Source organism: Podarcis muralis, chromosome W, assembly GCF_964188315.1.
Source record: "Podarcis muralis chromosome W, rPodMur119.hap1.1, whole genome shotgun sequence".
NCBI lineage: Eukaryota > Metazoa > Chordata > Lepidosauria > Squamata > Lacertidae > Podarcis > Podarcis muralis.
Window position 1 is genome coordinate 23,797,946 of NC_135674.1, and position 23,982 is coordinate 23,821,927.

Consider the following 23,982-nt stretch of genomic DNA (forward strand, 5'->3'; position numbering starts at 1 on the left):
TGCAGATGCAATAGAAGCGGCAAAGAAGGTCCTCTTCGCTGTTGCCATTGCCACTTGGTAGGCTCGACCTTGAGCTCTAATCCGTGTCCGGTCTGATTCAGAGTGAGTTTTTCGCCACCGGCACTCTAGCTGTCTCAGCGATTGTTTCATTGCCCTCAGCTCCGGGGAAAACCATACAATCCGGGCTCCATACAATCGGAGAGGACGCTTCGGAGCCAGACAGTCAATAGCCCTGGTTAACTCCATATTCCAACGGGTCACCAGGGAATCAGCTGAAAGGCCATCAACATGGGATAAAACATCCCCTACGACTCTCTGGAAACCATTTGGATCCATTAAGTTGTGGGGGCGGACCATCCAAATCGGTCCCACCTCCCTGCAGAGGGGAAGGGTCGTGGAGAAGTCCAGTTGCACCAGGAAGTGATCTTACCATGGCACTTCTTTTGTTTCGCTTCTACTTAATGTCAGATCACCAACATCCATAGAGGTGAACACCAGGTCTAAGGCATGTTCACGGCTATGAGTTGGGCCAAACTTATTCAGGGACAGCCCCATGGATGTTGGAAATCAAGCCTATATCGGGAGAAACTGGCAACTCTCCCAGGCACCCGGCTTGGTCTCCGGTTGACCTCCCTGGCTGCATTCCCCAGCAAGATCCAGGCTAGGTCTCGATAGGCGATTCTTCCCAGCGTGGGAAGAGCACACCCACTCCCTCCTGCTCCCCCGGCAGGGAAAGGAGATAGACAGAAACGTATTTACATGCTTTTATTTCTGTCTTTGCAGCATTACAGAAAACGTGTCTGTACTCTTCAAACTCCAGCAATCAAGTGACAAAGACTTCCTGTACTTCCTGTACAAACGCAAGAGGAAGGTCTCAAATTACACTCTGAGCAAATTCCGGTGCATCGCCCTGTGAACTGACTGTCCCACTGTTTCCCACAGACAGTCCCAACATTCCCATCATGTGATGTTTTCAAGCTACCAGTTTGCAGCTGCGTTGCTTCCATATCGTAACATACTCCCCCATATGAATCAATGTGAGCTGCGAACAAAGCTTGATCCAGAGAAGAAAACAAACAGTTGTTATACATACAAACAATCCCCTGTTGTTTCAGTTCCACCCTTGGAACTACCCGCCACTGGTTTCACCAGTGTACCTCTCTGGTTGTCTGACTTCCAAGGAATGAGTGCTTCTGCACTACCTTGGCTAGGGAATGTAGTGTTATGCTTAGCAACTCCCTGTTGTGTCTGTCTCTGACTTGGACACACCTTTAACCTGTCTTGAGTTGTCAACAATAGTAACACATGCAACAGCTGAGTTAGCAAACTCTTTAGAATACCTCTTGGGTGGTATGCCCTTGGTAATTCTCTCAGACCTGCGTATGAGGTGCTGATCCTCTCTGCTGACTGGCTCATCCTTTGGACTCTTTGGAGAACCAGTTCCAATAGTAAACAGTGGTTCATCCTTAACCTGTGAAGGTCTAGCCATTGTGTGAGATTTCCTCTCAATGACTGTGTCAACAGAGCTCTCTGAGCTATCTGTGTCACTCTCAGTACCACTATAATCAGCAAATTCAGAATCATCATCTGAATTGTCATCAGTGGGAAATGTGTGAAAAATTACTCTCTCCTGTCCAGGAGCACTTTCTAGAAATTTTGTGAGAATCACCTGACCAGATTCAGACAAAATTACTCTGTAGAGACCCTTCTCATAACCCACAAAAATGCCTCACGCATTCTTTACTCCACCTGGAGCTTCTGTCTTTACGTGAGATCCAAAAACCTTAAAATGTGCAACTGAAGGTTTTCTATGGAACAGCTTTTCAAAAGGAGAACAATCCATACCTTTTGAAACCTTTCTCAACCAAGTGTAACAATAACACGATAAAGATTCAGCCCAAAACTCATGCGGCAAATGTGAACTCAGCAATTTCCCCCCCTCATAGATATTTATTAAGATTTTCAGAATATTACAAAATGCAAAAAAGAAAAAAGAAAAATACAAATCAAAAATAGTTAAAAACAATTCCATCTTCCTTTACTTAACTTTCATTTGCTTATTTCCCGGACTTCCTCACCCCTCCCTTTCCTGTATTCCAACTCAATTTCTTGATTCAGCAAATCCTTCCCCACTTTATTTATTCTAATCTTTCATTACATTACCTTACTCTATTTTCCTCATTATCTTATAAAAAGCCTTTTAATTCAAAACCTAATCTTATTTTTAATAACTTCTCATAACCATTATGTTCTTTCCTAGTCCTTTAAAGCTTTTATACTAAAGCCAAGCAATTTCGTTTCAAACATCCTTCTAACATTCATCAGTTATGTAAAACAGTCCTAGTAACAAAGTAAAAAAGAAAAAATCTTCATCCAGCGTCCCTTCCTCCTGGTCCCGGGTTTGTCAGTCCATTTATCCTGTCAAACTAGCACATTAACCTGGTAATCTTGTATCCGAGGCTCTTAAATCTCTTCCATGTCCCTTCCACGATTTTTCTTCATCTTTTCTTTTCACTCGTGTGACCTCCAATTTAATAATGTTTTTGCCCCTTTTCAACCAATCAGTCCCTTTTCCACAGTCCAGACTGAGCTCCATGTAGTACTTAAAAGCATATTTCAGAATCCCTCCAAACTTTAGAGCCCCCATATCTCCAAGCCTCTCACGGCCCATTGTCAGACTCGGAAAGTCCATATAGCCTTGCTCAGGGGGGTCAATCCAACCCCCCATTTCCAGTCCAGTCCAAACTTTATCTTTCCGAGTCTGATTTTTTCGAAGATCAGTTGCCAAATCCAAAGACTCATGTTCCTGCAGGGCCGCAACCTCCATCTCTGGCTCCATTTCTGACTCCCCAAGTTCAGCAGAATCCTCTTCTTTCATCTGTTCTGTAAAGGCACACTCCTGGTTTTGTTCCTGGGTAGGCTCCATACCTTTTCCTACTGCCTGTCCAAAATTTCCTGCTGTCTGCTTAAGATTTCCAACCAAGTCAGTCATCAAATTCATTCCTTCATGTAATTCTTCCAATAGAGCATTTGTTTTGTAAAAAGCGCACAACAACATTTCTGAATGCATTGTCCTTTAAGGTCACCAGTCAGTTCCCACGGGTTATACTGTAGCGGCTGGAAATTCCCTAGAATTAGTTACAGTTTCACAGTCTCCCTCTAGGGGGAAAACTTCTGTTACAGATCCAACCCCAGAGTTTTTTTCTTTTCTTTTTCTCCCCTTTTTTTCTTTTAGATACTTTGTCAATCGTTGTTATTTTAAAATGCAAAAGAAAACAGTGGAATCACAATGTTTCTCTTCTTTTAGCTATCTGTCAAACGACTTCTGTTTCTGGTCAATGAGCTTCAAACATCAGTCCTGACACCCCGCTCCCAGGGCCGCGATGGTGGAAAATTACTTTGCTTTAAACTTACTTCTGCAGGTTAAAACAGTCCAAAGAAAGCTCCCCCTTCTCCTCCTGCTGCCGAAGGGGGGGGGGGGTTCAACTATTTTAGATGATGAAATCCACTCATTTAATAGTAATTTTCAAAGCTTTAGTTTACTTTGTCTTTGCTTTGTTCAGTCTACAAGGAAACGGAAGGCTGACTTCCTGTTTAGACCTTCCCGTTTCAGTACCAAATTATAGTAAATTTTTAAGTCGGATTCCTTTCTTTTCCCAATTCCTTATTTATAGTCCAACTTTTCAAAGTTTAGGTACTCACGGTGATTATTTTTAAAGTCCAAATTGTCCCAAAAAGAAGGCAGCGCTCTCCGGCAATGGCTATGCGGCTTCGCTCCACGGAAAGAGCAGTTGACTCTCAGCACCGCGCCACTTCCGCCTCTTCGCTTCGGAGCCCGTTAGTGGGTTCCTTTGCGGGTTGGGGGGGGCGCTAAGGGTGCCCACCGAGTCCCATGGTCACAGGCTTCATCCGCCTGTGATTTTTTAAAGGGTCCCCGCTTCGCCGTAGTGGAAAGGACCCATTTCACGCAGAGCTTGTCCCTCCAGTTCAGAGGGAGTCCGCCATTGCCGATGGCGCCACCCCGGAAGTCCCAATGTGAACTCAGCAATTGTGCCTTCATGCCATTTTGCAATTCTTTGTTCACTTGCACACAAACACTTTTGTTCCATGCATCTGCAGAAACAGCAACCTTGTGCTTTATGCTTTGTTTCTCCAGGAAATCCTGAAAATCCTGTAAAAGAAAAACTGGCTTTTCATCTGTGAAAAGACAATCAATGTTAGCATCGTGAACACTTTTAACCTTATCACAAAACTCTTTAAACCTTGTTAAGGCTTCCTTTGGACTCTGCAAAATGTATATCCACACATAATGAGAGAAATTATCAACACATATAAGATAGTATTTTGCATTGCCTCTAGATGGTGCTAGAGGACCAATCACATCAGCATACACTCGCTGAAAAGCACTGGTAACTTTCATTGCCTTCTGGACGTCTTTCGACACACCTGCAAGAGAAATCATGTTAGACTCAGATGCAGTACAATTATTGCAATCATTCTGATCGAAAGTCAACAAATACAGTTCATCTTTCTCTCTGGCAGAAAGATACAGCTCTCCATCTTTGAAGATTTTGCAGCTTTCCTTATCATAGGACAACACCAGTCCTTTCTTAGTGATCTGCGAAACACTCAGCAGATTGAACTTTAAATCAGGAACCAAATACACATTGTTAATAGTCAAGTTCAGACTTTCAAGGTAAACAGTTCCAAATCCGGTCGCTTGGATTTCCTGACCGTTGGCCTGTTTCACAGTGAAGCTTTGCTTCTCAAACGTAGAAAACAGTTCTCGGTGCGATGTCATGTGTTGCGTCGCTCCAGTGTCCAAAACAAAAGCACTTCCGGAGGCGGCGCGAAACGGCAATGGCGGTCCTCTTCGCGCTGTGAAGAGGAAGCTCCAAGGAAACGGGTCGTCCGCTACGGCAAAGCGGAGACCCTTATCGGAAACCCACAGGCAGCGAAAGCTTGTGGTCGTGGGACTCGGCGGGCACCAGAAGCGCCCCCCGAAACGAAGAAGGGACCCCGTAAGGGGTTCCGGAACGTGGACGGGCTGGCGCGGTGCTGTGAGTCGATCGCTATTCCTTTGGAGTGAAGCCGCATAGCTGCTGTCGGTGAGCGCTGACCTTTTTTCCTGGAAACATTCGATTTTAAAAGCAACAACCCGTGAGTAAAAAAGACAGAAGGAATTGGGGACTAAATTAACTTAAAAATTCGGTTAAAAGCGGGAGACGTAAACAGGAAGTCCGTCTTCCGCTTCTGCTTAAGAGCTAAAGCAAAGGACTTTGATGTTTGGAGCCTTTGAAGAGGCGTTAAAAGCAACCAATCCTTGCATCTAATGGAACTGTTCTTATCGAGATTAAGGATTTGATTTTTCTTCTGCTATTTTTTGTTATGGACTGTGTTTTACCTCTTCCTTTGGAATTACAACTTTATTGAGAAACCCAGGGAATCGGTCTGCCTGATTAATAGAACTGTCAGATTGCAGTTTTTTGATACTTTGTTACTGGGATCTGTTACAACTGAGTGTTATTGGAACTGTTACATTGGGATATTGTTTCTGGCACCTTTTAGAGACATTGTTTTACTATTAAGACCAACTCTGCTAACCATAGGAGAGCTGAAGGTTCTTTGGAAATTGGAGGCTTTTTGGACATTGTTTTTGAAGTTTTTTAAACTTTGGATTAACTGGAGTTAAAAATTATTTACTTAACAATTTTGCTCCTTCCCTCAAGACACATTTGAACTCCCCCTAGAGGACTTTGGATTTACAACTGTACGTGACTTTGCCTCCCCCCCCCTCTCTACCCTCCTATCTTGTTGTTTATTCTCTGGGCTTGTGGATTCCCATGGGATCATACATAATTTGACCTTGGCTAGTAGACAGATCTGGAATGAGCGGCACTGGGAGAACAAGAGCGGCTAAAGCGAAAGCTAAACAAACAACTTTGACTTTAACTTCACAGCCGTGCAGATCATCTGTTCCTGCTGTTTTGGGGGCAGAAGAAGAAGGAATTGAGCAAACTTTGTTGGAAGGTATGGCTGCAGGAGGATCCAATTCAGTATTAGACAAAATCTTTGAAAAATTGGAAGTTTTGGACAAGAAAGCGGATGAACAATCGGCTAAGATTGACCAAAATACAGCCAGTGTTAACAAACTAACTGAACAAGTTGCTCTGAATGCACAATCAATTGGGAAATTATTTGAAGCCACTACAGAAAATCGCAAATTGGCTGAGGAAGCCAATCAAAAAGTTGAAGTATTAAAGCAAGAGGTAAAACCATTGCACAAGCAGATTGGTGAGCAGCAGGCCTATCTGTCTATGATAGAACTACGGAGCCGGGAAAATAACTTGAGATTGAGGTCAATTGTAGAACTTGAACAAGGGAACTTAATTGAGTACCTGACAAAAGAATTTTCCAAGTTCTGGACACTGGAAGAAGAAAAGGATTTTAAAATTGTGACTGCATTCAGACTTGGAAAAATAGCAAGGAAAGACAGGCCCAGAGACTGCTTGATTACTTTGAGATCTAAGGAGGAAAGAGACAAAATACTAGGCCTACACTACGAAAAGTCACTCCAAATTCAGGATAGAAGAGCAGAAATATTCAAAGATATCCCGAAACAACTTTTGGACCTTAGATCCACCTATACAGATTTAGTAGGATTGCTGAGGAGCAACTCAATTGTTTTTAGGTGGGAATTTCCCCAAGGATTATCTTTTACATTCAGAGGGAAGAAGGTGAAAATTAAAACAGCCGAGGACAAAGAAAAATTTTTGAGTGCCTACGGAGAAGACCTTCAGAAAGGGATTGAAAGACCCCCAGGGCCTTGGCCATTGCCTGCACCTACACCTTTGGGACCTGAAGATCAGGAGAAAGAGAAGCCACCACCAAAGGAATAACAGATTTGTCCAGGATGTCTCTGCAACTTCTTAGCTGGAATATTAACGGCTGTAATTCTCCGGAAAAAAGGAAAAGAATATTTCATATATTGAAGAAAGAACAATTGGACATTATTTGTTTGCAAGAAACACATGTGACTAGGCTCCACAGAAAAGTGTTAATCAATAAGAGATTAGGCCAAGAATTTATCTCATCGGACCGAGTTAAGAAAAGAGGAGTGGTGATCTATGTAAAGGAGAGCCTAGGACCAAAATTTTTATTCAAAGATGAGCAAGGAAGAATCTTGGCAATTGAGATTCAAACTCAAGGCGAAAAGTTTTTGATATTAGGAATTTATGCACCAAATGAGGGGAAATCGGAATTTTACAAGAAGATGCATGAGACAATGCTGGACTATCTGGACTATAACAACATCATTATGATGGGAGATATGAACGGGGTGGTATCAACAAACATGGATAAGTCACACAGCCAAAATGTGACAAAAGACGGCAGACTGCCTAAAACTTTTTTTGAATTAACTGACAATATGGACTTGATTGACATCTGGAGGACAAAGAACCCCCTAGGAAGAGAAGGAACATTCTTTTCTGAAGCCCAACTGACATGGACAAGAATCGACCAAATATGGACAACTAGAGGTCTGGCACCTAAGATAAGAAAAGTGGAAATCTGCCCAAAGACCTGCTCCGACCATAATGCAGTAAAGATGGATATGAGACTAAATCCAACCGGCTCCTTTAGATGGAAGATGAATGACAATTTGTTTAGAGATCAGGAGATTACCAAAAAGGCCCAAAAAGCTTTGAAGGATTATTTTGAAATAAACTTGAACACTACGGTGGAAAAAAGAGTAATCTGGGACGCAAGTAAGGCAGTTATGAGGGGGTTTTTGATACAACAGAACACCATAAAGAAAAGAGCACAGAATGAGAAAAAAGATAAGATTTTGGAGAAAATTAAAGACTGTGAGAAGAAGTTAAGATCGAGACCGAAGTCACAGGAGATTATGAGAGAAATTAAACTTTATCAAGCACAATACTCCAAATTGATAAACCAGGAAGTGGAGTGGAAAATTAAGTTAATGAAACAAAGATCATTTGAATCGGCAAATAAATGTGGAAAACTGCTAGCATGGCAGTTGAAAAAGAGACAAAAATTAAATACGGTTACTAATTTAGAGATTGAAGGGAGAAATATCCAGAACCCTGTGGAGATTAGAAAGTGCTTCCAGAGATACTTCAAACAACTATATACTCAAGGGCCGCAAAATGAGACTGAGATAAATCAATTTTTGAGAAGGAACGGACTACCAAAATTGTCTCAAAAAAACAGGACAATCCTGAACTATAAAATAACACAACAAGAGATTGAAGATGCCATCCAGAATATGCAGCTGGGCAAATCTCCAGGGCCAGATGGGCTTACCTCCAAATATTACAAGTCTTTGAAAGACTATTTGATACATCCGTTATTGGAGGTCTGCAATGAAATTATGGAGGGGAAGAGAGCACCGGAATCGTGGAAAGAAGCTTTCATCACATTGATACCCAAATCAGAAACTGAAAAGACACAGCTCAAGAACTACCGTCCCATTTCTGACTTCCGGAGGCGGCGCGAAACGGTAATGGCGGTCCTCTTCATGTTGTGAAGGGGAAGCTCCGCGGAAACGGGTCGTCCGCTACAGCAAATCGGAGACCCACATCGGAAACCCACAGGCAGTGATAGCCTGTGGTCGTGGGACCCGGCGGGCACCCGAAGCGCCCCCAGAAGCGAGGAAGGGACCCCGTAAGGGGCTCCGGGAACGTGGACGGGCTGGTGCGGTGCTGTGGGTCGATCGCTATTCCCGTGGAGTGAAGCCGCACAGCCGCTGCCGATGAGCGCTGACCTTTTTTCCTGGGAACATTCGACTTTAAAAGCAACAACCCGTGAGTAAAAAGACGGAAGGATTTGGGGACTAAATTAAGTTAAAATTTGGTTGAAAGCGGGAGACGCAACCAGGAAGTCCGTCTTCCGCTTCTGCTAAGGAGCTAAAGCAAAATGACTTTGAAGTCTGGAGCCTTTGAAGAGGCATTTTAAAGTAACCAACTCTTGCATCAAAGAGAACAGCTCTTAGCGATTAAGGATTTAAATTGTTTCTACTCTGTTTCTTTGTTATGGACTGTGCCTCAACCTCTCCCTGTGGAACTATAATCTCACAGTGAATACCAGGCAGTGGGGCTGCCTGATAAATAGAACTGTCATTTTGCAGACTCTGATACTTTGAAATTTGGGTTTGCTACATCTGAGTGTTATTGGAACTGCTACATTGGAACATTGTTTCTTGCACTTTTTAGAGAAACTGTTTTATATTTAAGACCAACTCTGCTGATTTTAAGAGATCTGAAGGTTCTTTGGAAACTGAAGGCTTTTTGGACATTGTTTTGGACATTGTTTGGGAAAGTTTGAAAATTTGGATTTCTCTTCCCTCAATACTGTTGAGCTCCCTCTAGAGGATTTTGGACTTACAATTGTACGTGACTTTGTCTTCCTGCTCTCTACCTTCTTATCTTGTTGTTTACTCTTTGGGCCTGTGGATTCCCATGGGATCACACATAATTTGACCTTGGCTACCAGACGGATTTGGAATGAGCGGCTCTGGGAGGACAAGAGCAGCTAAAGCAAAAGCTAAACAAACAACTTTGACTTTAACTTCACAGTTGCACAGATCATCTGTTCCTGCTGTCTTGGGGACAGAAGACAGACCATCTGTTCCTGCTGTTTTGGGGACAGGAGAAGAAGAAATTGAGCAAACTTTGTTGGAAGGCATGGCTGCAGGAGGGTCCAACTCGGTATTAGAGAAAATTTTTGAAAAATTGGAAGCCCTGGATAAAAAAGCGGATGAACAATCGGCTAAGATTGACCAAAATACAGCCAGTGTCAACAAACTAACTGAACAAGTTGCTCTGAATGCACAATCAATTGGGAAATTATTTGAAGCTACCACAGAAAATCGCAAATTGGCTGAGGAAGCCAATAAAAAAGTTGAAGTATTACAGCAGGAGGTAAAACCACTGCATAAACAGATTGGTGAGCAGCAGGCCTATCTGTCTATGATAGAACTACGGAGTCGGGAAAACAATTTGAGACTGAGGTCAATCCCAGAACTTGAGCAAGGTAACTTAATTGAGTTTCTGACAAAAGAATTTTCTAAGTTTTGGAAATTGGAAGAAGAAAAAGACTTTAAAATCCTGACTGCTTTCAGACTTGGGAAAACAACAAGGAAAGACAGGCCCAGAGATTGCTTGATTATTTTGAGATCTAAGGAGGAAAGAGACAAAATATTAGGTCTACATTACGAAAAGTCACTTGAAATTCAGGACAAAAGAGCAGAGATATTCAAAGATATCCCAAAACAGCTTTTGGACCTCAGATCTACCTATACAGAGTTAGCACGACTATTGAGGAGTAATTCAATTGCTTTCAGGTGGGAATTTCCACAGGGATTATCTTTTACATTTAGAGGGAAGAAAGTGAGAATTAAAACAGCTGAGGACAAAGAAAAGTTTCTGAGTGCCTACGGAGAGGACCTCCAGAAGGGGATTGACAGACTCCCAGGGCCTGGGCCATCGCCTGTACCTACACCTGCGAGACCTGAGGATCAGGAGAAAGAGAAATCACCACCACCACCAAAGGAATAACATATTCGTCCAGGATGTCTCTGCAACTTCTTAGGTGGAATATTAATGGCTGTAACTCTCCGGAAAAAAGAAAAAAAATATTTCATATTTTGAGGAAAGAACAATTGGACATTATTTGCTTGCAAGAAACACATGTGACTAGGCTTCACAGGAAAGTGTTAATAAACAAGAGACTAGGTCAAGAATTTATTTCATTGGACCGAGTCAAGAAGAGAGGAGTTGTGATCTATGCAAAGGAGAGCCTAGCACCAAAATTTTTATTCAAAGATGAGCAAGGAAGAATTTTGGCAATTGAGATCCAAGCTCAAGGCGAAAAGTTTTTGATATTAGGAATTTATGCACCAAATGAGGGGAAATCAGAATTTTACAAGAAGATGCATGAGACAATGCTGGACTATATGGACTATAACAACATCATTATGATGGGAGATATGAATGGGGTGGTATCAACAAACATGGATAAGTCTCACAGTCAAAATGTGACAAAAGACGGCAGACTGCCTAAAACTTTTTTTGAATTAACTGACAATATGGACTTGATTGACATCTGGAGGACAAAGAACCCCCTAGAAAGAGAGGGAACTTTTTTTTCTGAAGCCCAATTGACATGGACAAGAATCGACCAAATATGGACAACTAGAGGGCTGGCACCTAAGATAAGAAAGGTGGAAATCTGCCCAAAGACCTGCTCCGACCATAACGCAGTAAAGATGGATATGAGACTAATGCCAACCGGTTCCTTTAGATGGAAGATGAATGACAACCTGTTTAGAGATCAGGAGATCACCAAAAAGGCCCAAAAGGTTCTGAAGGACTATTTTGAAATAAACTTGAATACTACAGTGGAAAAAAGAGTAATCTGGGATGCAAGTAAAGCAGTTATGAGGGGGTTCTTGATACAACAAAATACTATAAAGAAAAGAGCACAGAATGAGAAAAAAGATAGGATTTTGGAGAAAATTAAAGAGTGTGAGAAGAAGTTAAGATTGAGACCGAAATCACAGGAGATTTTGAGAGAAATTAAACTCTACCAAGGACAATATTCTAAATTGATAAATCAAGAAGTGGAGTGGAAAATTAGGTTAATGAAACAAAGATCATTTGAATCGGCAAATAAATGTGGAAAACTGCTAGCATGGCAGTTGAAAAAGAGACAAAAATTAAACACGGTCACTAGTCTAGAGATCGAAGGGAGAAATATCCAGAACCCGGCGGAGATTAGAAAGTGCTTCCAGAGATACTTTAAACAACTATATACCCAAGGGCCGCCGAACGAGACTGAAATAAACCAATTTTTGAGGAGTAATGGACTACCAAAATTGTCTCAAAAAAATAGGATAATCCTGAACCACAAAATAACACAACAAGAGATTGAAGGAGCCATTCAGAATATGCAACTGGGCAAATCTCCAGGGCCAGATGGGCTTACCTCCAAATATTAGAAGATATTGAAAGACTATTTGATACATCCTTTATTGGAGGTTTGCAATGAAATTATGGAGGGGAAGAGAGCACCGGATACATGGAAAGAAGCCTTCATCACATTGATACCTAAATCAGAAACTGAAAAGACACAGCTTAAGAACTACCGTCCCATCTCCCTCCTAAATGTGGATTACAAAATCTTTGCAGATATTTTAGCAAGTAGATTTAAAAAAGTGTTAAATGAAGTGATCCATAAGGACCAGGCTGGCTTTCTCCCAGGTAGACACTTGTTTACCAATACAAGGAATATTATTGACATTTTGGAACTTTTGCAAACAAACATTAATACAAAAGCAGTGTTAATATTTATAGATGCGGAGAAGGCCTTTGATAACATCTCATGGAGGTTTATGAAGAAAAATTTGGAAGGGATGGGAGTGGGACGGGGGTTTGAAAATGGTATAGAGGCAATTTATTCAGAACAAAAGGCTAAATTGATAGTCAACAATGTGGTGACAGAAGAGTTCAAAATTGAAAAAGGAACACGACAAGGTTGCCCTATCTCCCCTTTGTTGTTTATCTCGGTCCTGGAAGTGCTTTTGAACATGATTCGAGAGGACCGGTTGGTTGAAGGAATTCAGGTCGGAGCCAAACAGTATAAACTTAAAGCTTTTGCAGATGACTTAGTTTTGACATTACAGGAGCCAGAATCTAGTACGAAAAGGGTATTACAATTGATTCATGAGTTTGGTCGGGTGGCAGGATTCAAATTAAATAAGCAGAAAACCAAGGTATTGGGGAAAAAACTTGACATCTTCAGAATCAGAAAGGTTTCAGAAAGAGACAGACTTAAATGTGGTTAAGAAAGTGAGATACCTAGGGGTAAATATAACAGCCAAGAATCTGAGCTTATTTAAGGATAACTATGAAAAATGTTGGTCAGAAATTAAGAGAGATTTAGAAAGTTGGTCTAGATTGAAACTTTCCTTGTTGGGCCGAATTGCTGCTATAAAGATGAATGTATTGCCAAAGATGCTGTTTTTGTTTCAGACTTTACAGATTATGGATAAAATGGAGTGTTTCAGGAGGTGGCAGAGAGACATTTCTAAATTTATCTGGCAGGGCAAAAAGCCCAGAATTAAGTTTAAAATATTAACTGATGCTAAAGAAAGAGGGGGGTTTGCCCTGCCAGACTTAAGGTTGTATTATGAAGCAGCAGCGTTCTGCTGGCTGAAAGACTGGCTACTTCTGGAAAATACTGATGTTTTAGATCTGGAAGGTTTTAACAATGTATTTGGATGGCATGCATATTTGTGGTATGACAAGGTTAAAAGTCATAAGGCTTTCAAGAACCATATTGTCAGGAAAGCATTGTTTAATGTTTGGATAAGATATAAAGATCTATTAGAAAACAAGACCCCAAGGTGGCTGTCACCAATGGAAGCTAAGGCCCAGAAAAGACTCAATATGGAGGCCAAATGGCCGAAATATTGGGAAATATTAGAAAAAGATGGAGAGTCTTGGAAGTTGCAGAGTCTGGAGAAACTAAAAGATAAAGTGCGGGATTGGTTACATTATGCTCAGATCAAAGAGGTTTTTAATTTGGACAAAAAGATAGGATTCCAGGTGGAAAAATCGAAGCTAGAAACAGAACTGTTAGAATCTAAAACTAAGGTTCTTTCAAAAATGTATAACTTGCTGCTAAAATGGAATACACAAGATGAAACGGTCAAGTCAGCTATGATAAAATGGGCACAGGACATTGGGTATAATATTATGTTTGCTGATTGGGAAAAGTTATGGACCACCGGTGTGAAGTTTACGGCATGTAATGCCTTAAAAGAAAATATTATGAAAATGATATACAGGTGGTACATGACCCCAGTCAAGCTTGCAAAAATATATCACCTGCCTGATAACAAATGTTGGAAATGTAAAGAAACTGAAGGAACGTTCTTTCACCTCTGGTGGACTTGCCCTAGGGTTAAGGCTTTCTGGGAAATGATATATAACGAGTTGAAAAAGGTATTTAAGTATACCTTTCCTAAGAAACCAGAGGCCTTGCTTCTGGGCATTGTTGGCCAGAGGGTGTTAAAGAAGGATTTAACATTTTTTATGTATGCAACAACAGCAGCAAGGATACTTATAGCTAAACATTGGAAAACCCAAGATTTGCCCACGCTGGAAGAATGGCAGATGCAACTGATAGACTATATGGAATTAGCAGAAATGTCTGGCAGAATCCGCGACCTGGGAGAAGAAGCAGTGGAAGAGGATTGGAAGAAATTCAAGGATTACCTACAAAAACATTGTAAATTGCATGAGTGTTAAGAAAAGATGCAAGAATAATAAATAAATGTGGCATCAGTAAGCTAGTTGAAAGGAATTTGAGAATAGGTGAAATTTGAGAAAAAGTTAAATTTTTGAGTTAATATTATGCCTAAATTAAATATTCAAGCTTTTGGTTAATGTAGTTAAAACTAGAGACATAATATTGGAAAAATACAAGATAAGAAATGAAACAAGGTGATAATTTGCTGTATAGAACTTTATAAATTTGGAATGCAGGAACGAGAGACGTGAGGAAGTCTAAAAAGGTGAAGAAAGTATGGATATTAAGGATTTGATTTTGATGTTGTATGTTTTTCTTTTTTGTGTGTTTCTTTTTGTCTATTGTACTTTGGGGATGGGTTTATATGTGTTTGGTGATAAATGTTTAAAATCTTGAATAAATATTTTTTTTTTAAAAAAGAACTACCGTCCCATTTCCCTCCTAAATGTGGATTACAAAATTTTTGCAGATATTCTAGCAAGTAGATTTAAAAAAGTCTTGAATGAAGTGATTCATAAGGATCAGGCAGGCTTTCTCCCAGGTAGACATTTGTATGCTAACACAAGGAATATTATTGATATTTTGGAACTTCTGCAAACAAATATTAATACAAAAGCAGTGTTAATATTTATAGATGCGGAGAAGGCCTTTGACAACATTTCATGGAGGTTTATGAAGAAAAATTTGGAAGGGATGGGAGTGGGACGGGGGTTTGAAAATGGTATAGATGCAATTTACTCAGAACAAAAGGCTAAATTGATAGTTAACAATGTGGTGACGGAAGAGTTTAAAATTGAAAAAGGAACACGACAAGGTTGCCCTATTTCCCCTTTGTTGTTCATTTCGGTCCTGGAGGTGCTCTTGAATATGATTAGAGGGGACCGACTGGTCGAAGGAATTCAGGTCGGAGCCAAACAGTACAAACTTAAAGCTTTTGCAGATGACCTGGTTTTGACATTACAGGAGCCAGAATCTAGTACGAAAAGGGCATTACAATTGATTCATGAGTTTGGTCGGGTGGCGGGATTTAAATTAAACAAGCAAAAGACCAAGGTATTGGAAAAAAATTTGACATCTTCAGAATCAGAAAGGTTTCAGAAAGAGACAGATTTAAATGTGGTTAAAAAAGTGAGATACCTAGGGGTAAACATAACAGCCAAGAACTTGAGTCTATTTAAGGATAACTATGAAAAGTGCTGGTCAGAAATTAAAAGGGATTTAGAAGGTTGGTCTAGATTGAAACTTTCCTTGTTGGGCCGAATTGCTGCTATAAAGATGAATGTATTGCCAAAAATGCTGTTTTTATTTCAGACTTTACAGATTGTGGATAAAGTGGAGTGTTTCAGGAGGTGGCAGAGAGATATCTCTAAATTTGTCTGGCAGGGCAAAAAGCCCAGAATTAAGTTTAAAATATTAACTGATGCTAAAGAAAGAGGGGGGTTTGCCCTGCCAGACTTAAGGCTGTACTATGAATCAGCAGCTTTCTGCTGGTTGAAGGACTGGCTACTTCTTGAAAACACTGATGTCTTAGATCTGGAAGGATTTAATAATGTTTTTGGATGGCATGCATATTTGTGGTACGACAGGGTTAAAAGTCATAAGACTTTCAAGAACCATATTGTCAGGAAAGCATTGTTTAATGTCTGGACAAAATATAAAGACTTATTAGAAAACAAGACCCCAAGGTGGCTGTCACCAATGGAAGCCAAGGCCCAGAAAAGACTCAATATGGAGGCCAAATGGCCGAAATATTGGGAAATATTAGAAAAGGATGGAGATACTTGGAGGTTGCAGAGTTTGGAGAAATTAAAAGACAAAGTGCGAGATTGGCTACATTACGCTCAGATTAAAGAGGTATTTAATTTGGATAAAAAGATAGGATTCCAGGTGGAAAAATCGAAGTTAGAAACAGAACTGTTAGAACCTAAGACCAAGGTACTTTCCAAAATGTATAACTTGCTGTTAAAATGGAACACACAGGATGAAATGGTTAAATCAGCTATGATAAAATGGGCACAGGACATTGGGTACAATATCATGTTTGCTGACTGGGAAAGGTTATGGACCACCGGTGTGAAGTTCACGGCATGTAATGCCCTAAAAGAAAATATTATGAAAATGATATATAGGTGGTACATGACCCCAGTCAAGCTTGCAAAAATATATCACTTGCCTGACAATAAATGTTGGAAATGTAAAGAAACTGAAGGAACGTTCTTTCACCTCTGGTGGACCTGCCCTAGGGTTAAGGCTTTCTGGGAAATGATATATAACGAGCTGAAAAAGGTATTTAAATATACCTTTCCTAAGAAACCAGAGGCCCTCCTTTTGGGCATTGTTGGCCAGAGGGTGTTAAAGAAGGACCGAACATTTTTTATGTATGCAACAACTGCAGCAAGGATACTTATCGCTAAACACTGGAAAACCCAAGATTTGCCCACGCTGGAAGAATGGCAGATGCAACTGATAGACTACATGGAACTAGCAGAAATGACTGGCAGAATCCGAGACCTGGGAGAAGAAGCAGTGGAAGAGGATTGGAAGAAATTTAAGGACTATTTACAAAAACACTGTAAATTGTATGAGTGCTAGGAAGGATGCAAGATTGAAAATAACATGGCACCAGCAAACGTGCTGAAAGGAACATGAGAATAGGTGAGATTAGAGAAGAAGATAAATTTTGGAGTAATGTTACGTCTAAATTAAGTATTTAAGTTTTTGATAAAAGTATTCAAAATTGGAGACAGAATATTGGAAGAATATAAAATAAGAACTGAAACAAGGTGATAATTTGCTGTTTAAAATTTTATAAACTAGGAACGCAGGAACGAGAGATGTGAGGAAGTGCAAAAAGTGAAGAAAATATGGTTATATTTTTTGTATTATGTGTTAACTTTTTCTTTTTTATGTTTTTCTTTGTTTACTGTATCTTGGTGATGGGTCTATATGTGCTGGGTGATTATAATGTCTAAAACTTTCAATAAATATTTTATAAAAAAAAAAAGAAAAGCGTTTTCCGCTGAAAATGCAGCTTTTGTCAACAGCAATGCCTTAGCTGGTTTCACCTGGGACTTGGTACGACTTTTGCCTGACGCCTCAGGCTTTTCAGAGCTCCCTCTAGCTCCTTTCTGTTGACGTGGCTTCTTGCAGTTCCGCTGAAGATGCCCAGTCTGTCCACAATTGTAACAACGGACAACGTTCAAAGCAACAGCCTGTTCTTCACTAGCAATAGCAGCGGGGGTGCTTGAACTCCGAGCTTCTCTCCCCCTGTCAGTGACATCTATTGCAGCTAGGCAATCTCTCTCATTGAGAACCACGGAACAAATTCTCTCCACTGTGAGATCTCTGGCAGGTAGAGAACCCAGTTGACTTACAACTGTTTTATAAGTCCGATTAAGGCTGTTAATTATCATGAAGCAGAATATCTCCTCCTGTAGAGGGAAGTTGCGTTGCGCCATCTGTTGGCGTAAGAATTTCATCTCTGTCAGATGCACTTGCACATCCCCATCAGGTGCCAGTCTCATGTTTGTCAGCTTTTCAAAGTGCAGCAACGCTGTAGCACCAGCATCTCTTTGATGTATTCTCTGCAGCGTTTCCCAAATCTCATGCGCATATTCCAAATTCTCAATATGTACGAGTTGATCATCAGAGACACACAGAATTATAGCCAACCGGGCTTTAACATTCTGTGAATTCCAAGCTGGCGTGCGTGCAGCTGGAATGGGATTTTCAATCACTGTAAAAATCCTCTGACTCTGAAGCATGGCCTGTCAGGAAAAAGCAGCAATGCAAAAGCAAGCTGCAGGTGTCTGGAATGCAAAACACAATGTTGATGTCTGGGACTGTACTCTTGGAAAAAGGGGGCAGTCTATTCAGTGTTCTGAGCACCGGATGTTAGCTCAGAGTGTCATCTGACCTGTACTGGAAGTACATGGGTGGAGTCTGTGTGGTCTTCTGCTTGAGACTGGAGGGTACAGATATATTTCTCTGTACTGCTAGAGTGACAGAAATAAAAGGATGTAAATAGATTTCTGTCTGTCTCTTTTCTCCTCCCTGAGGGAAGCAGGGAGGAGGGAGGGGTGTGTGTGTGTCCCTCTCACGTTGAGTGGGATCGACGATTTGTGACCTTGCCTGTATCCTGCCGGGAAAGCAGACGGGAAGGTCATCAAGGATCTCGAGCCGAATGCCTGGTGTGAGGCCAGTTCCCTCTGACTGACGGCTGAGAATCCTGTCAAATGGTAGCATTGCCGGTGGTTTTCTGATCCATGGAAATGCAGACTGAGAGGTTGATGGGATCGTTTGCCATCCTCTGCACCAAAGGAAAGAAGATAACGTCTGCAGCCAGAAGCTGGAACAGACGGCTGGAAACCGAGAAGAGGTGTTTTCCAAGCAACTAAGCCCCAAAAGGTATGCTGATTTTCGGGCTAAAAGAGTGAACGCAGATTGATTTATTCCCTGGTTCACGGGAGCAGCGTTTGAAAAAAACACAGCTCCAAGAGCGAATGTTTGCATTCCAGGGATTCTTGTGGTTTCCTGTTCAAGGCTTGGAATGAACAGTTGCTAAGCAACGACTAGGAAGAGCCTGGGAAGCCTGGGAAGAGAAAGTTGTTTTGGATATCTTTGCTGCTGTGCAAGAACTGGTAAACAGCTTGCAGTTTGCCTGCCAGAGTAGGCAGTAAACAACCCAGCAAAGACTTTTGGCTTTTTACAGGCTCAAGTGTGAGAGCTGAGACTTGGATTCTAGATGGATGCCAAGAAGGGGGGAGACATGCCTTGCCCATCTCCCCTGACTAGAGACAGTTATTCATCATGGTCTGGATGGATGACTACCCCAGAAGGGGTGAGCCAAGATGATGCTGGCCAAGTTCCTGAGAGCTCATCGAAAGCTGAGGAGAGCTTTGACCCCAGATGGGGGAGTGAAGGAACTGCTGCTGTTCCTGTGCTAGCAACAATGGGTGTTGCTGACAGGGGGAGGGAGGAACGGAGTTCTAATTCCCTCACTGATGTTGCTACTGGAAAGCATGCTGTAGCTTTGAACGTTGTCCGCTGTTACAATTGTGGGCAGACTGGGCACATCCAGCGGAACTGCAAAAAGCCGCGCCAGCACAAAGGAGCTAAGGGCAGCTCTGGAAAGCCTGAAGCATCAGGCAAATGTCGCACCAAGTCTCAGGTGAAACCTGCAAAGGCTTTGATGTCGCTAAAAGCCACACCAGAAGTGGGGAACTCATTTATTCTGGACACGGGCGCCACGATCCATATGTGCCCACACAGAGAACTGTTTTCGACGTTTAAGAAGCAGAGCTTCACTGTGCAACAGGCCAACGGTCAGGAGCTGGAAGCGACCGGGATTGGAACTGTGTATCTTGAGAGTTTGAACTTGACTATAAACAATGTTTACTTGGTTCCTGAGTTGAAGTTTAATCTGCTGAGTGTTTCGCAGATTGCAAAGAAAGGACTGAGGTTGTCCTATGATGCTAAAAGCTGCAAGATCTACAAAGATGGAGAGCTGTATCTTTCTGCCAAAGAGAAAGATGGACTGTATTTGTTGACTTTTGATCAAAGTGATTACATGAATTGTAATTCTTCTGATTCTAACATGATCTCTCTCGCAGGTGTGACCAAGACCAAGGCGGACGCCAAGAAGGAGTCTACAAGGGTCGACAGGGCATTTCAGCGGGTGTATGCTGATGTGATTGGTCCTCTAGCACCATCTAGAGGCAATGCAAGATTTTATCTTGTGCTTGTGGATCATTTCTCTAATTATGTCTGGATTTATCTTTTAGAGAAACCACGAGAAGCCTTAGAAAGGTTTAAAGAGTTTTGTGACAAGGTTAAGAACATGCATGATGCTAACATTGATTGTTTTTTCACAGATGACAAGCCAGTTTTTCTTTTACAGGATTTTCAGAAGTTCCTGCAGAAGAAAGGTATAAGACACAAGGTTGCTGTTTCAGCGGAAGCATGGAACAGGGGTGTCTGTGTAAGGGTGAACAAAGAACTGCAAAAAGGGATGAATGCGCAATTGCTTAGTTCACATTTGCCACATGAATATTGGGCGGAGTCGCTAATGTCATATTGTTACACGTGGTTGAGAAAGGTTTCAAAAGAGTTGGGAAGTTCTCCTTTTGAGAAGCTGTTCCACAGAAAACCTTCTGTTGCCCATTTCAAGGTTTTTGGGTCTCATGTGAGGACAGAAGCTCCAGGTGGAGTAAAGAATGCCAGAGGCATTTTTGTGGGTTATGAAAAGGGTCTCTACAGAGTAATTTTGTCTGAATCTGGTCAGGTGATTCTCACAAAATTTCTAGAGAGTGCTCCTGAACAGGAGAGAGTGATTGTTCACACATTTCCCACAGGGAACGATTTGGAAGATGAAGATGATGATGATTTTACTGATTACAGTGGTACTGATGATGACAGTGATAGCTCAAAGAGCTCAGTTGACACAGTCATTGAGAGAAAATCTCACATAATGGATAGACCTTCACAGATGAAGGATGAACCACTGTTTACCATTGGTACTGGTTCTCCTGAGAGTCCAGAGGCTGAACCAGTGAGCAGAGAGGATCAGCACCTCATACGTAGGTCTGAAAGAGTTACAAAGGGTGTACCACCAAAGAGGTACTCAAAAGAGTTTGCTAACTTAGCTGTTGCATGTGTTGCTGTTGTAAACAACCGAGGACAGGTTGAAGCAGTGTCTAAGTCAGAGACAAAGACACAACAGAGAGTTGCTATCCAAGGTAATGCAGAAGCACTCATTCCTTGGAAGCCAGACAACCAGAGAGGTACACTGGGGAAAGCAGTGGCGGGGAGTTCCAAGGGTGGAACTGAAACAACAGGGGAGTGTTATATGTATAACAACTGTTTGTTTGCTTCTCTGGATCATGCCGCAACACGCATTGATGCTTTTGGGGGAGGTTGTCAGGAAAAAGCAGCAATGCAAAAGCAAGCTGCAGGTGTCTGGAATGCAAAACACAATGTTGATGTCTGGGACTGTACTCTTGGAAAAAGGGGGCAGTCTATTCAGTGTTCTGAGCACCGGATGTTAGCTCAGAGTGTCATCTGACCTGTACTGGAAGTACATGGGTGGAGTCTGTGTGGTCTTCTGCTTGAGACTGGAGGGTACAGATATATTTCTCTGTACTGCTAGAGTGACAGAAATAAAAGGATGTAAATAGATTTCTGTCTGTCTCTTTTCTCCTCCCTGAGGGAAGCAGGGAGGAGGGAGGGGTGTGTGTGTGTCCCTCTCACGTTGAGTGGGATCGACGATTTGTGACCTTGCCTGTATCCTGCCGGGAAAGCAGACGGGAAGGTCATCAAGGATCTCGAGCCGAATGCCTGGTGTGAGGCCAGTTCCCTCTGACTGACGGCTGAGAATCCTGACATGGCCTTCATCTTTACAGACCATGAGGAATAATTGTCATTAGTCAGTGGAGGTGGGTAAGGTAAGCCTCCCCCCTTCTTGGCATCCATTTTGAATCCAAGCCTCAGCTCTCACTCTCGAGCTGGTAAAATCCCAAAAGTCTATTGGTTGTTTACTGCTTTGCACCTGGCAGCTAAAGCCCAGGCTGCTTTGGAAAGTCCCTCCAAGAGCAGTGAGATAAGAAACAAACGCTGGAATTTCCACCAGTATTTTTCCAGCCTCTCACAGTCCCAGCCTCGCTCTCGCGTTGGCTTGTAATTTTCCACTTTACTTTTCAAAGCTAACTAGCTCAGAAGTAGGTGAAAAGTACTCACGTCTTGTTGCTTAGCAACTGGACTCGGCAGGCGGCAGTAGCAGACCTTATCAGTCCCCAGGAATGTGAAGTATGTGGCTCTCTCTCGGTGCTGTTTTTATCCAAAAGCAGCTTCTGTGAACCAGAGAAGAATCAATCTGCGTTCACTCTTTTAGCCATCAAATCAGCATACCTTTAGGGGTTCCGTTGCACGTAGCTTATCAGCAACAACGTCTCCACCGGTGCTCAGCCGTCCTTGTAGCTTCCATCCGCTCGCTACCACATCTTCTTTTATCTCCTTGCAGAGGATGAATACAATCCATCGTCCTCTTTTGCTACCACATGTAGCAAAACCATCAGCTCATGCTACCAGATGTTGGAAATCAAGCCTATATCGGGAGAAACTGGCAACTCTCCCAGGCACCCGGCTTGGTCTCCGGTTGACCTCCCTGGCTGCATTCCCCAGCAAGATCCAGGCTAGGTCTCGATAGGCGATTCTTCCCAGCGTGGGAAGAGCACACCCACTCCCTCCTGCTCCCCCGGCAGGGAAAGGAGATAGACAGAAACGTATTTACATGCTTTTATTTCTGTCTTTGCAGCATTACAGAAAACGTGTCTGTACTCTTCAAACTCCAGCAATCAAGTGACAAAGACTTCCTGTACTTCCTGTACAAACGCAAGAGGAAGGTCTCAAATTACACTCTGAGCAAATTCCGGTGCATCGCCCTGTGAACTGACTGTCCCACTGTTTCCCACAGACAGTCCCAACATTCCCATCATGTGATGTTTTCAAGCTACCAGTTTGCAGCTGCGTTGCTTCCATATCGTAACATGCTTTCCACGAAGTCCCGAGCGGCCTCTTGTAAGGTCGTGTCGGCATGGATGTTAAAATCCCCTAGGACAACCAAGCTAGGTGTCTCCAGGAGAACATCCGCCACGACTTGAAGCAGCTCGGGCAGGGAATCCTTGGCACAGCGGGGAGTTCGGCACACCAAAAGGAATCCTGTACTGCCCCTATTGCCCAATTTCCAGAACATGCACTCGGAAAACTGGGTCTTCCCAATAGGACGCCTGGTGCAAACTAATGACTTCCTAAAAATCACTGCAGCCCCCCCCTCCCCGCCCACATGACCTGGGTTGCTGTGCGTAAGAGAAACCTGGTGGACAAGCAGCGGCAAGGACAGGCCCATGTGCTTCATCCAACCAAGTCTCTGTCACACATGCCAGGTCAAATCCTTCATCCACAATCAGGTCATGGATGGCAGTGGTCTTATTCATCATTGACCTGGCATTGCACAGCAACACTTTCAGGTCATGTGGGTTTCCCCTGCTGATTCTAGTATCCTTCCGGTCAGGACCAGACCTGGAGGCAGGGATAGTCCTCAGACAACAACTAAACCTGCCTCCTCTGTAATGACATGGTCTGGTCTTAGTGTAGCTCCTCCTCCTGCCAGTGATCACTGAGATCGGGTGTTCTGGTGCTTCTGCCCCTGCAGAACCTGCCCCAGCCATTCTGTTGGCTGAGGCCCCCTCCCAGGCAGCCCTGACCCTTTCCCCTTCAAAAGCAAAATACAAACTATACAGTAGCCTAACAAAATAGTAAAAGCAAAACAAAGCCAAAAACAATTATACTAAAATAAAACTAATCCCCACCCCACTCAACATTTATCCCACCCCAAACAAAAATAAAATAAAATAAAAATATTTAAATAAAAACCACCCTTCACAGTGCAACAAAGTAAAAACACTTTTAAAACATTTTAAAATATATAAAACCATTTTCGACATTTGCTGCAGCAGTAGCAGCAGCAGCACCAGTGTCCTGAGGCCTTGCTGGAGACTCTTAGAGCTGTGGTGGTGGTGAGTGTGGGCCCCGCCCCCTAGGCCCGGTGGAATTGGCCTGCAGGAGGGATAGCATGTATACAGGAAAAAT

General features: G+C 42.3%; 1 long non-coding RNA gene across 1 annotated transcript; it reads right to left on the reverse strand.

Annotated features, from left to right (window-relative positions):
- Positions 1-750: 750 nt before the first annotated feature.
- On the reverse strand, positions 751-22,875 carry LOC144326288 (uncharacterized). The gene is made up of 2 exons (XR_013391472.1): positions 22,072-22,875; positions 751-5,128 (listed from the first exon to the last, which is right to left on the reverse strand). It is a non-coding gene; the product is annotated as an uncharacterized LOC144326288 (long non-coding RNA).
- Between the last annotated feature and the right edge of the window lie 1,107 nt (positions 22,876-23,982).